This window comes from Pongo pygmaeus, chromosome 21, assembly GCF_028885625.2.
Source record: "Pongo pygmaeus isolate AG05252 chromosome 21, NHGRI_mPonPyg2-v2.0_pri, whole genome shotgun sequence".
NCBI classification, from domain to species: Eukaryota; Metazoa; Chordata; class Mammalia; order Primates; family Hominidae; genus Pongo; species Pongo pygmaeus.
In genome coordinates, this window is record NC_072394.2 from 63237144 (window position 1) to 63252309 (window position 15166).

Consider the following 15166-nt stretch of genomic DNA (forward strand, 5'->3'; position numbering starts at 1 on the left):
CAGTGGTAAGGCCAGGCGTGGTGGCTCATGCCTGTAATCCCAGCACTTTGGGAGGCCAAGACAGGCGGATCATGAGGTCAGGAGATCAAGACCATCCTGGCTAACATGGTGAAACCCCATCTCTACTAAAAATACAAAAAAAATAGCCAGACGTGGTGGCAGGCACCTGTAGTCCCAGCTACTCGGGAGGCTGAGGCAGGAGAATGGTGTGAACCTGGGAGGTGGAGCTTGCAGTGAGCCCAGATAGTGCCACTGCTCTCCAGCCTGAGTGACAGAGTGAGACTCCATCTCAAAAAAATAATAATAATAATAACAGTGGTAAAAGTGGGCATCCTTGTCATGTTCCAGATCTTAGAGGAAAGGCTTTCAGTTTTCCTCATTCGGTATAATACTGGCTGTGGGTTTGTCATATATGGCTTTTATTCTGTTGAGATGTGTTTCTACTCTACCCAGTTTCTTCAGGATTTTTTTTTAATGATTAAGCAATGTTGAATTTTATCAAATGCTTTTTCAGCATCAATTTAAATGACCATATGGTTTTTATCCTTCATTCTGTTGATATGATGTATCATATTGATTGATTTGAGTATGTTGAACCATCCTAGCATCCCTGGCATAAATACCACTTGATCATGATGAATGATTTTTTTAAAGTGTGTTGTTGAGTATTTTGTTGAGGATTTTTTCATCAATATTTATCAGGAATATTGGCTTGTAGTTTCCTTTTTTCAATGTGTCTTTGGTTTGTAATAATGGCCTCATAGGATGAGTTTGGAAGTATTTCCTCCTCTATTTTTTATAATACTTTGAGTAGAATTGGTATTATTTATTCCTTAAATGTCTGGTAAAATCCAGCAGTGAAACTATTGGGTCTTGGACTTACTTTGATGGGAGACTTTTTTTAATTATTATTATGACTTCAATCTCATTATTTGTTATCGATCTATACAGATTTTGGATTTCTTCATAGTTCAATTTTGCTAGGTTGTATGTGTCTAGGAATTTGTTCATTTCTTCTAGGTTTTTCAATGTATTGGCATATAGTTGCTCATAGTAGCCTCTAATGGTCCTTTGAATTTCTGCAGTGTCAGTTGTAATGTCTCATTTTTCATCTCTGATTTTACTCACTTGAGTCTTTTCTCTTTTTTGCTTGGTTACTCTGGCTAAAGGTTTGTCCGTTTTATCTTTCCAAGAAACCAACTTTTTATTTTGTTGATCTTTTGTATAGTTTTCTTTGTTTCAATTTTATTTAATTCTGCTCTGATCTTTACTATTTCTTTTCTTCTACTAATTTTGTGTTTGGCTTGCTCTTTTCTAGTTCTTTCAGATGCAGTGTTAGGTTGTTTATTTGAAATTTTTCTACTTTTGTGTTGTAGGCTCTTATAGCTATAAATGTTCTTAGTATTCCTTTCACTGTATCTGATAGGTTTTGGTATGTTGTGTTTCCATTATCATTTGTTTCCAAAAACTTTTTTTAAAAACTTCTTCATTGACACCGCTGATCATTGATCAGTATATTGTTTAATTTCCTTATGTTTGTATAGTTTCTAAAATTCCTCGTTATTGATTTCTAGTTTTATTCCTTTGTGGCCAGATGAGATACTTGATAATTTTATTTTCTTTGAATTTCTTAGGACATGTTTTGTGGCCTAACATATAGTCTATCCTTGAGAATGATCCATGTGCTGAGAAGAATGTGTATTCTGCAGTTGTCAGCTGAAATGTTCTGTAAATATTGATTAGATTCATTCAATCTATAGTGCAGATTAAGTACGATGTTTCTTTCTTGACTTTCTATTGGCACGACCTGTCCAATGCTGAAAATGGGGTGTTGAAGTCTCCAGCTATTATTGTATTGGAGTCTTTCTCTTTAGCACTAATAATACTTGCTTTATATATCTGGGTGCTCTAGTGTTGGGTGCATATATATTTACAATTGTTATGTCATCTTGCTGAAATGACCCCTTTATCATTATCTAATGATCTTCTTTATCTCTTTTTATAGTTTTTGTCTTAGAATCTAGTTTATCTGATGTAAGTATAGCTACTCCTGCTCTTGTTTAATTTCCATTTGCATAGAATACCTTTTTCCATCCCTTTATTTTCAGTCTATGTGTGTCTTTATAGGTGAAGTGTGTTTCTTGTAGGCAACAGATAATTTGTTCTTGTTTTTTCATCCATTCAGCCACTGTTTGTCTTTTAATTGGAGAGTTTAATACATTTACATTCAATGTTATGATTGATAAGTAAGGACTTACTCCTGCCATTTTGTTATTTGTTTTCTGGTTGTCTTGTGGTCTTCTCTTTCTTCTTTCCTGTCCTCCTTTTAGTAAAGGTGATTTTCTCTGGTGGTATGTTTTAATTTCTTGCTATTTATTTTTTGGGTATCTGTTGTATGTAGTAGGATTTGAGGTTACCATAAGACTTCCGAATAATATCTTATAACTCATTATTTTAAACTGATGGCAACTTAACACTGATTGCATAAACAAGCTAGCAAACAAGCAAAGAAAAAAATGAATAAACACTCTACACTTTAACTTTATCCCCTGCTTTTAACTCATTTTTGTTTCTATTTATATTTTATTGTACTGTCTATGTCTTTAGACGTTATTGTAGTTATTGTTTTTGATTGGTTCATCTTTTATCCTTTCTACTCAAAATATGAATAATTTACCCACCACAATTGCAGTGTTAGTCTGTGTTTTTCTGTGCACTTTCTATTATCAATGAGTTTTGCACCTTCAGATGATTTGTTATTGTTCATTAATGTCCTTTTCTTTTAGATTGAAAAACTCTCTTTAGCATTTCTTATAGGGCAGGTCTGGTGTTGATAAAAATCCCTCAGTTTTTGTTCATTTGGGAAAGTCTTTATTTCTCCTTCATGTCTGAAGTATATTTTTGCTAGATATACAATTCTAGGATAAAAGTTTCTTTCTTTTTCCCTTTAGCACCTTAAGTATGTTATGCCACTCTATCCTGGTTTGTGTGTTTTGAAGCTCCATTTTGTAGTATTTGTTTCTTTTCTTTTGCTGCTTTTAGGGTCTTTTTTAACTCTTTACCCTTGGAAATTTGATTAGTGAATGTCTTGATGTAGTCTTCTTTGGGTTAAATCCTGGTTTTCTATAATCTTGGTATTCTTAAATATTGATGTATTTCTCTAGGTTTGGGAATTTTTTGTTGTTATCCCTTTTAATAAAATTTCCATCCCTATATCTCCCTACCTCCTCTTTAAGGCCAATAATTCTTATATTTGCCCTTTTGAGGCTATTTCCTAGATCTTGTAGGTGTGCTTTACTCTTTTCTTTTGTGTTCTCTGACTATATATTTTCAAATAGCCTATCTTCCAGCTCATTAATTCTTTTTTCTGCTTGATCAATTCTGTTCTAAAGAGATTGTAATGCATTCTTCAGTATGTCAATTACATTTTTCAACTCCAGAATTTCTGTTTGATTCTTTTTAAGTATTTTAATATCTTTGTTAAATGTATCTGTTAGTATTCTGAATTTCTTCTTTGTATTATCTTGAATTTCACTGTGTTTCCTCAATATGGCTTTTTCGAAGTGTCTGTCTGAAAGCTCACATATCTCTATCTATCCAGGATTGGTCCCTGATGGCTTGTTTAGTTCATTTGTTGAGATCATGTTTTCCTGAATGATCTTGATGCTTGTGGATGTTCATTGGTCTCTGGGCATTGAAAAGTTAAGTATTTATTACAGTCTTTACAGTCTGCACTTGTTTGTACCTATCCTGCTTGGAAAGGCTTTCCAGGCATTTGAATGGAGTTGGGTGTTGTAATCGAAATTTTTGATCACTGCAGTCATATCTGCATTAGAGGGCAACCCAAGCTCAGCAACGCTGTGGCTCTTGCGGACTCATAGAAGTACCACCTTGGTGGTCTTAGACAAGATCTGGAAGAATTTTCTGGGTTACCAAGCAGAGACTCTTGTTCTCTTCCCTTACTTTCTTTCAAACAAATGGAGTCTCTCTGTGCCAAGCTGCCTGGAGCTGGAGCATCGGTGACACAAGCCATCACTTCTTGACCTCTGTGACCACCATCTCTGGGACTGCACTGCATCAGACCTGAAGCCAGCATGGTACTGGGTCTCACCCAAGGCCCATAGTAACCACTGCCTGGCTACTGCTGATGTTTTCTCAAGGCCCTAGGGCTCTACAATCAGCATATGAGAAAGCCAGCCAGGCTTGTGTCCTCCCCTTCAGAACAGCAAGTCCCCACTAGCCCTGGGTAGGTCCAGAAATGTCATCTGAGAGCCAGGGTCTGGAGTCAGAAACCTTAGGGATCTAACTGTTGCTGTATTATACTGAGGCTGAGCTGGCACATAAGCCACAATACAACTTCTTTCCTACTCTTTCCTCCTCTTTCCACAAGTTGAGAAGTCTCTCCCTATGGCCACCACCAGCCCAGGCCTATGGTAAATACTGCCTGGCTACACTGATGTTCACTCAAGGCCCAAGGACTCTTCAGTCAGCTTGTGATGAATGCTGCCAGGCCTGAGTCTCTTCCTTTAGGGCAGTGGGCTCCCTTCTGGCCTGGGGTAGGTTCAGAAATGTCACCTACGAGCCAAGGCCTTGAATCAGGAACCCCCACATCCCTGCTTAGTCCTCTACCCTACTGTGGCTGAGTTGGTACCTAAGCTGCATGACAAAGTCCCCTTTACTCTTTGCTCTTCTTTTCTCAGGCAGAAGGAGCCTCTTCTCACAGCAGCCATAGTATGGGAATGTGTGGATCACATTTAACCCAGCAGGTCTCTGAGTCTTACCCAAGGCTCATAGTGAGTACTACCTGGGTATCACTGCTGATTATTTAGAGCCCAAGGGTTCTCTTGTCAGCAGATGATGAATCTTTCCAGAACTGGATCTTTTCCTTCAAGGCAGCAGTTTTCATTCTGCCCCAGAGAGTATCTAGAAATCCTGTCATCCAGGAGCTAGGGCTTGGAAAGGGGGTCTCAGGAGTCTAGCCAGTGCCCTGTCATACCATGGCTGAGCTAGTATCCAAGTTTTAAGAAAAAGTCTTCTTTACCCTTCCCTCTCCTCTCCTCAAGTGGAGGAAAGGAGCCTCTCCTGAAGCTGTGAGCTATGTTGTCTGGGATGGAGAAGTACAAGCACTTCCTTAGCCACCCTGGCTGATGTCTCACTAGGTCATGTATACCCCAACTTCACTGGCTCTGAGCCCAGCACAGCACCAAGACTTGCCCAGGAATTGCTGTCCTTGTGGCCTAGGTTGCCTTTCAAGTTTATTTCAAACCCCAGATCAGGTTAGCTGGCAGGAACTCAGATTCTCACTGCTAGAAGGATGATTTCCCTCTCATTAAGGCTAGCCTAAATGCTTTATCCATGATTGCTGGCCAAGTTCTGCCCCATGTTGCTTTCCACTGAGCCAGGAGAACACTGAGGTCCAACATAAAGTCCTACAATCACTGCACTCTCTCTCTCCCAAGCACACAGATTCTGTCTCTGCACCACACAGCCACTGCTGGGGGATGGAGGAGGGATGCTGTCAGCAATTCAAGACTGTAATTTCTACCCTCTTCGGTGCCTTTTTCTGTGATACACAGTTAAAACCAGGTACTATGATCACTCACTTGAGTTTTAGTTCTTATGAAGATGATATTTTTTGTGGATAGCTGTTCAATCTGATGTTCCTATGAGGAGGATGATTGATGGAGGCTTCTATTCAACCACCTTGCTTTCCCTCTCCCTAAATCTATTTTAAACATTTTATATTTCCATGTCTGTTGTAAATACGACCTTTCTTCAGTCATATTTTGTAACTGTTTTGGTTAATACATGGTAGAGCTATTTTTATTTTTCACTTTTGTAACTCAATACATTAGTGGACACTAGTTATTTTTATACTGTGGTTTTACTGGCCTTTTTATATGCACAATGTGATCTGCAAAACTAATTTAATCTTCTGTTTCTAATAATTATACCATATTGATTTTTTTCTTATTTTATTGCAAGGGATAGATTTTCCAAATGCTGTAAGGTAATAGTAGTAATAATGGGCATCACAGCTTTCCAGTTCATGTTCAAACTGAACATGAACATGTTCGAACATGGCACAATATGGCACAGATCAATCCAGGCCTAAAATTGGAAGTCAGATATGGCATCAACTGGCTGTGCATCGAGATTTAAGTATAGAGTATTATTTCCATTTTATTTGTAGTAACTAGAAATAGGGAACAATCAATATCAAATAACAATGGTTTGATTAAATTGTTGTGTAGCCATAAGATGAAATTTTTTGTAGTCACTGTAAGTATGGCTTTCAAAGAATTTGTCATGGCACAGGTAAAACTTCTAGATTTGCAAGAAAAATTGAAATGTGAGCTATGACATAAGACCTTGAGTTCTAATCCTGTCCAGTCCTCAACAGCAGTCCACTTAACCCTCTGTGACTCGGTTTCCTTAACCCTCAGTTTCTTCATTTGTTAAAAGGGGATAATAATAGTGTGTATAGTCTATGGTTCTCACAGCTATAAAATAATACATTGTGGTTATACCTGACATGTAGTAGATGGTCATTAAATCATTAGTTGATAACTATTCTTACCATCCTGTAATATGCTTCAGATCTATGACAGAAAATGCAGTAACCTGGCAATTGAATTTTGTTGTTCTTATTGGTGGACTTTGAGGCAATTCCAAATACTCTCCTTACATTTTCTTCAGTGTTTTCCACAATGTAGCCATACTTTTTAAAACAATATAATCTGAAAAATAAATAAAAGCAAAAGCAGATACTTTTACTGAGTGAAGGCTCTATGTCAGGAGGGGTTATGGGAGAAGAAGGAGATGGTTTTGAGTCAGAGGAAGGGGCTGGGACAAGGGGCAGAGTGGAGGGGGGTGAGGGAGATGTACAGTGTGGATGTTGAGGATTTACTCATCAGGTGGCCTGAGACTCAGCCTCCTGGCTTCAGGCACCCAATCCTACACAGAGTGGGCATGTCCAGCAGTGGAGCTCCAGAGGTCAGCAGGACTTCAAGGCACAGGTGGAGCTGAGCAGGGGTGTGATTAAAGCCCCAGATCTGGATGCCATGCCCCAGGCTTAGCATGGAGAGTATGGAGCTGCAGGATTCCAACTCCCCAAAAGCCAATAGATGGATATGCTGGATGATAATATTATCTGAATCTCTGTATTTATCCCATTGCTGACATTTTATCTGTGACAGAATGCTTTATGTTCTTTTGAGAGGTTTTTTGCATCCTTATTTGTCTTTTTCCTCTATTTATCTTCCCATAGATGATTTCAGAAGTTTTTCCCCCCAAGAGTCATTCTGCTTTATTTTCATATTTCCAGTAATTATTTATCAAATATATGATACTTTTTATACAACCGGTTTCTTCATTTCTATTGGAATAGTCTTGTTTCTTTATAGCATGTTTTTCAGTTTTGCAGAATACTGCATACTAAAAGGATATACCAAGTAAATTCACACATATCCAATATTTACTCATGTTTCTTCAGATATGTTTGCTTTGGAAACACAGGAAATGACGTGGCAGATGCGTCAGAAATCCATTTGGCATCATTGCACTTAATGATTCAGATGCTGTGAAAAATGAGTTGCACTGATTATAAAACCCAATCAACACGTACAGCGTTGTTTTAACTGTATTTCTAAAATACTTGGTTCTTTTTGTGGTAATGATAAACATTTTTATTGAAGAAAATTTGTGGTGCAAATAATAAATAAGAAAAAGTCGCTTATTATCCCAACATTCAAAGATAACCACTTTCATTATTTTATAAATTTGCTTTTTCCCATTCAAAAATACTTTGTTTGTGTAAATATGTGTTTGCAATTTTTACATAATCAGAAACCATCCACAGTCTTTGAGAGATCTGTGTGCCAGATTGAATGAATGTTGCATACAGAGTTTCAGTCATAGAAATTTTGCTAGATCTTAAACTGGTTCAAAGAGAGTCCCCACCCCCTGCTCCTGAATAGCAGCTAGAGCAGTGCCTGGCTGATGGTCAGGATTCAGGAAATGTTTGATGGAAGAATGAATGAATGAACCATGACACTTAAATCAGTAAAAGCAATGCATGCTAGATGTGATCAATAATTTGTCAGTGCTGCCTTAAAAAGAGAGGCAACCCTTCAGAAAAAGCTGGCCTTTATCTTAGGAGAAAACATTAAGGTTAGTGAACAATGCTCAGACTTCCATAAAAGGCAGAGACAAAGGTTCTGAGGGTAACTCTGCTCCTGACTTTATGTCAGAGATGCCTATGAGAACACTGATAACAATGGTCTGGCTACTTATTGGGATGAGTCAGAAAATATGAAGAACAAAATACAAAGTAATATCTCAATAAATTATCTGGCCTCAGCAGTTCTCCAAGCCAATTAGGAATCTGTTTGTTTGAAGCTATGGGGAAAATCACAGCCTCTAAACTTACGAAACAGTGCTGAGTTTTGGAAGCGGATAAGTCTTGACAGGCACGGTCCCTGCCTTGCTGGGATTCCAAAGAAGAAGAATTGATGAAGTTGACAACTCACTTGGCCATTTGCTCCTGGAGGAGCTGGTCCTGCTCTACAGAGAAGATGAGCAAATGTGCACTACATTTGCTCAGAAGGAGGCTGCTGTGTGAAGGCTTTGGGGTCAGACTGATCGGGGTCACATTCAGTGATGTGTGACTTTGGACACATCTCTTGACACGGTCATACCTCAATATTCCCATCCATGTGACAGGATGTGCCCTCATGGCTGAGGCAGGATTCACGGGTGACGTATGGTTTGCAGGGCACATAGAAACTTCTTCAAAGACCAGTTTCTTCCTTCCCCTGAAACTCCTCTGTTTCACTTTGCAGTGGTGGCTGGGTTAGGGAAAATTCCTCGAGAGCTTGTGCTTTGTGATTTAAACCACGAACTCTTGCAGACCTTCCAAATTGTTTTGCTTTGCAGGTACAACAAGATAGATAGATTAGGTTTAATTTTGTTTACAGCAAATAATACGATGACTTTTTGTTTTGTTTTGTTTTGTTTTTTTACAGTGGGATTCAAAGCCACTTCAAACTGCCTGCAAATGGTGGACCCCAATCAAAGAGCTAGTGAAGTTTTTCCTTATAAAATAAGACTCCCAACACATCCCTCACTCTGTGTGGGGTTTAGGACTCTTAGTAGAAACTGCGTATGACATTCAGCCAGCCACGCTAGATTCAGAGAGATTTCATAGCAGTTGAACTCTCTCCTCCTGACATCTATGCCTGAAAGCACAGATATCCATAGTTGGTTAAAGGATATCCATTGCTTCTTCCAGGAAAAGGCCAACACCTCCCACTGTTGAAACTATCTTCACACTCTCAATTCATCCTAATGCAAACTAGGACGGTGGCAGAGAATGCCAACAGCCCGGCCGTCCTCCTGGAAAACTGGTCTGCATGGAAGGAGCATGATCTCCCCTCTTGTCAGAAGGGCTCATGGAGGTCAAAGGTACTTGGAGTTTGTGAGGTTCCCATGATCCTATGTAAAGCAGGATGCTAATTCATTCCCAGTAAACCAAGCCTGAAAGCATTCTGCACCTTGTGTCCCCCTGCCAAGACAAGAGAGCTGAAGCCAGGCAGTGGTATGGGTGGGCTGCTGGCCATGGCTGAACCAGTTGTCATCAGTGCCATGGTCTTCATCATTGTCTTCGAAGCTGTCATTCATGTAACCAACTCTACATCAGATACTCTAGTGTTTTGCAAAATGCTTGGGCTCAAAAGCCCAACTCCTGTTTAGAGTCCTGCCTTTGTCACCTGCTGACTATGTGACCTCAGGCAAGCTACTTGCCCTCTCTGTGCAGCAATGCACTCATCTGCAAAATGGGCAAAGTAATAGTAAGTACTTAATTGGGCTGCTATGATGGAATAAATGATACAAAGCCCACAAAACATTTAAAAAGAGGCAATACACTAAACAGTGATGATTTCTATAATCTCACACAATCTTATAACAGCCCCATGAGTTAAAGGCTATTTTTATTCCCATTTAAAAGGTACATGCTTAACACGCTTGATTCTAGGGACTGGGGATCCACTTACGAATCACACCAACAGTCTTTGTCCTCATGGAGTTTTCATTCTAATCCATGAGAACAATCATCAACAGGAAGGCAGACGAGCTCATGGCACAATTTCAGCTCTTAAGAGGTGTCAGGAAGGAAGGTGGGGCAGGCGGTCTCCTGGGGAGTCACAGTAAGGGGGACCCATCCAACAGTGCTGTCAGAGGAGGTATCTGAGTGTCATCCATGGGACTATCAGCAGCGAGTGAGCTCCAGGTGACAGGAGTGACACAGGAACCAGCAATCCTCTGTCCAGGTCAGGGGTCCCTGGGGCTGAGCTTGGGGACCCAGGGGAGAGTCTTGGAAAATAAATGGGGACACGGGCCAGGAGCAGATCAGAGAGTTCCCACCCAGGCCAAGTCATGCCGAGTTTATTCTGTGAGTGATGGGAAGCCACTGGAGGGTTCGAGCCATGGTCAGGGGTGTTAAAAAGAACCCCCTGTTTTCTTGGGAATGGAGGGCCTGAGTGATGCCTGCACCAATGATGGTGGACCTTGGAGAGGGAAGAAAGACTCAGTATTGAAGACACATCTTAGCTGCAGAACTGAAAGGTCTTGGCCCTTACTGGATGCAGACGGAGGAAAGGTGAGGCTTCCAGAGTCCTCCCAGCTTTTTGCCTTCAGCAGGTGAAACACTTCTGATCTCCTCCACGATGGTCTTTGCTCTTGTTAGAGGTTTCAGCCACAATCGAGGATTGTGTGAAAGAGTTGATATATATGTAACAAAACATTTTGTAATGCCCCTTCTCTATCCTGAAATGAAATCTATAGGTAATGCACAATACCTATTATGTAATTTCAAAAAAAAATTAAAGCCCTGTGATGTAAGGAAGAAATGAAAGGAACACAATAGGTATTCAATATTTAAATGCTTGGTATGAGGGCATGAGAATTTTAAAATGCACCCCCGCCCCCATATCAAAATCACCTCCCTGGGATGTGATACCCCACTGGGAACGGTTGATGCCAATGAAGGATGAAACAGCAAAGCAGGAAACCCAGTGGGGTGAGCACCGCATCTGATCACATTCAGGGCAATGAAAGCCATTGTAGCAGCAGCTTCCAGAGCTCTGGGTTGCCCAGGCCCCCCTGCTCACTTGCTTTAGTGGAGGAATGGCTGCCTCCGACCAATTAATGTATTGAACGTGTTCTGTGCCCCGCAGGATGTGTGGATGACAGACATGGCCGTGGCTGAGAGCATTGGAGAGGTTTACTCGCAGGGCTGCTCTCAACCTGCATCCTCTCCTCAACTGAATGTGGAGACTTGAAGAGTAGAATGTAGCTCTTCCCGCCACCCTGGAGCCTCCCTTGTGTAACAAGGAACTCCCACGTTTTCAAGATAGAAAGACACAGTCCTCTAATGCACACCCATGCTGGGGGCTTCCCCCATGTTCTGTCAACTGGGTCACAGAGAGGCTCAGTCATCAAGACTCCATCCAAAACATCCACCTGGGTCTCTGCCCACTCAGGAACATTGTTCCCCTGATTTTCTCAGACAACCTTAACTTTTTGGGTTTCTTTTTTAAAACCTTGCATCAAACATCCCTTTTGTTCTCAGTCAATTCACATGTGTTTATTCAGGTTCCCGTGTTGTCTTGTTGATTATGTTCTGCTTAGCAAATATTTACTGAGTGCTTATTCTGGAGGAATAAGGCAAGCATGGACCCAGGAGCAAATAAGGAGATGTCTCCTCACTCAAGGGGGGTCACAATTCACAGGCCAATCCTGGCAGGAATGTGCATCACAAGGAAGGATGGCTGAGCACTGAGTGCCAGCCAGGCTCTCCAGGTACTAGCTCCCACATGGGATATGCCTGTTCCTGTGAGCAGGTTTGCCCCCTTCCCATACCGACACAGGATGGCAAGTCTTTTGGGGTTGGGATGAAGGAAGCAAGTTTTATTTTTTTATTTTTTTTATATATATATATATTTTTATTATACTTTAAGTTCTAGGGTACATGCATACAACGTGCAGGTTTGTTACATATGTATACATGGGCCATGTTGGTGTGCTGCACCCATTAACTCGTCATTTACATTAGATATATCTCCTAATGCTATCCCTCGCCCCTCCCCCAACCCCACAACAGGCCCCAGTGTGTGATGTTCACCTTCCTGTGTCCAAGTGTTCTCATTGTTCAATTCCCACCTATGAGTGAGAACATGTGGTGTTTGGTTTTTTGTCCTTGCGATAGTTCAAGGAAGCAAGCTTTAAATGAAGTGGCCTTGCTCTTTCTTCTTCTCCCTTCTTCATCCTCTTCCTCCCTCCCTCCCTTCCTGTTTTCCTTCCTTCCTCCTGCCTTTATTTTTTCCTTAGAAGCAGAACTGAGTTTATCAGATTCTTCAGCTCATATCATCTTTATCAATTCATGAAAGTCTATTTTTACTTTATTATCTCTATCATCTAAGAACCCCACCTCTGTCCCTCTTCTCCTTTTCAGCACCCCCCCTAATGTGTTGGATGCATGCCCATAAACAGGCCATGCAGCCTTATCAAATATAGGGGGTTATTGTGCTGGGGCATTGTGCTCTAAATCTCATTTTGTTTCTGATATTTTTCGATCAGCACAACATCTTAGAACAATACGACATTGCTGCTGCGTGCATATCTATTCTGCTGCTCCTAACTGCTGCATAGCATTGCCTGGTATATATCCTCTACATTACATAGCCCCCAAAATGGATCTCTAGTTCACCTTCAATTCTCTAGTACCCCAAACAATGTGGACGGAGCATCTTTGTGACTTTTTAAGAACCTGTCTGTGACAGCCAATTTACATGTGATCCCAGGACAAGGGACAGGGGAGCAAATTCCGTCTCAACTGGAGCAGGTGGCCCAGAGGGAGCAGGCATGGCTGTTGTTGCAGCTGCTTTCTCCTCATACTCATGCTATGCTGTGTCTGTTTGCTTCTGTAATCCCTGCCCTCCCAAGATGAAAATGTAAAATTCCATGAGAACACTGACTTCAGTGGTTCACAGTGGATAAAGAAGGAAACTTCAATTCTTTAGAAGGCAGGGATCCCTCTAATAAGTGCCATTTTTAGGAGCTGAGCTCTAAATCTCATTTTGTTTCTTCAAAGAAATGCCCCAGTACAATAGCCCCATATATTTGATAAGGCTGCATGGCTAGTTTATGGGCATGCATCCAACACATTAGAGGGGGTGCTGAAAAGAAGAGGGACAGAGGTGAGGTTCTTGGATGTTAGAGATAATAAAGACTTTCATTAATTGGCAAAGATGATACGGGCTGAAGAATCTGATAAACTAAGAGAATAAACATGAGAGGATCCTGGTGTGGTGCTCTGATCTCCAATGTCTATCTTTGAAGAAATGAAGGAAGAAATGCATGAGGGATCTGGGAACACTTGTGGAGGAGGTGAAATCTGGAGGAAAGCCAGCTGCACTCCTGAGTCCACCTCCTTGGAAAGCATTCTTGGAGCTGACCTCGCCCTCCTTCACCCACAGCCACCCACCCTGCAGCACGGAGCGCAGAGAGCCCCGTGGGCTTGCCACGTGCAATCCTCTCTCCTTGGTGATGTTCTTCTGACACATCTCATATGACTCCAGCATGTGCGCAGTTGCCATAACCTCCCACCGAAGCATGGAGCCTTTGGGCCAGTTAGTGCCCCTGCACTTAGGGATTTTTAAAAGAGCTATTTGCATGTGTTTTCCAGGTTGCCAGGAGCAAAGCTACTGAGGCCCTGAAGAGCTCATCAGGTGAAGACAGCACCTGCTGGGGTGTCGGGGAAAAGAGAGGAGCTGGGGCCACTGGGCCTCTCTGACAAACAGAAAGCCAGGCCTGAAACCCGAGTGGGGTTTGTGTCCGCCTCCCTCAGCCCATGTGTGGCCGCCTGGCCCGCTGCTGCCTTAGTTCCTCCACGTGGCACTTGTTGAGCACCTGTCTCTGTGGCTGGAATGCCAGGTGCCAGAAGAAACTGCAAGTAAAACTCAACTATACCAGGACACTGGAAAATCACCACTGTGGTGGGCCAACTCTGGTTCCCAGTGACATTGTAAGTTGCTCCCGAGTCGCCTTTTCCAAGGCTTAATCGGCTGAAGTCGATGTGCAGAAACTCATCAACAGAACTTTCAGAAAGGAGAAGGGAAAATGGGCTGCCCCGAAGATGAGGTCTTGCACTTCACCAAGTGGCTCCTAAAAGGCCACTTACTGGAAGGATCCCTGCCTTCTACAGAATTGAAATTTCTTGGCTGGGCATGTTGGCTCACGCCTGTAATCCCAGCAATTTGGGAGGTCAGGAGTTCAAGACCAGCCTGGCCAACATGGTGAAACCCCATCTCTACTAAAAATACAAAAATTAGCTGGGCATGCTGGCAGGCACCTGTAATCCTAGCTAAGGAGGCTGAGACAGGAGAATTGCTTGAACACAGGAGGTGGAGGTTGCACTGAACTGAGATTGTGCCATTGCACTCCAGCCTGGGCTAAACTCTGTCTCAAAAAAAAAAAAAAGAATTAAAATTTCTTTATTTATCCACTGTGAACAACCAAAGTCACTTTTATCATGGAATTTTACATTTTCATTTTGAGGGGGTGGGGCAGGGATCACACAACCAAACAGACACAGAATAAAAGGAGTATGACAGGAAAAAGGCCGCAGCAAAAAGCTAAGCGGGATCCGATGCTAGAGGGTGACAGGCGGCCACTGTCCCAGGGCGTCTAGGGAAGACTCCTTCAGAAAGGCGAGGTTGGAGTAGAGGCTGGGAGCTGAGAGAGTAAGCCACAAATCTAGGGCAAGATGCCCCAGAAAGGAGAAGAGATGTGCAAAGATTGGAAAGTCAGGTACCGGAAGGAGGCCAACGCCACTGGGCAGGATGAGGGAGAGGGGCCGGCAGGGCAGGGAGGGGTCAGGGGCAGCTGGATCACTGGGATCCTGTGGACTGCGGCTTGGGCTTCAGATAGGGTTTGACGAACAGCCCACGGAGGGTCCCGAGAAGAGGGTGATGCTGGCCTAACTGCTGAATAGTGGGATGGCTGTAATAGCATGAGAACATTTCAGGGAGCTCTGGAAGCACAGGGCACAGATGATGGTAGCTCACAGTAACGTGGGGAGAGCAGTTGGATGTGGATGACTTTT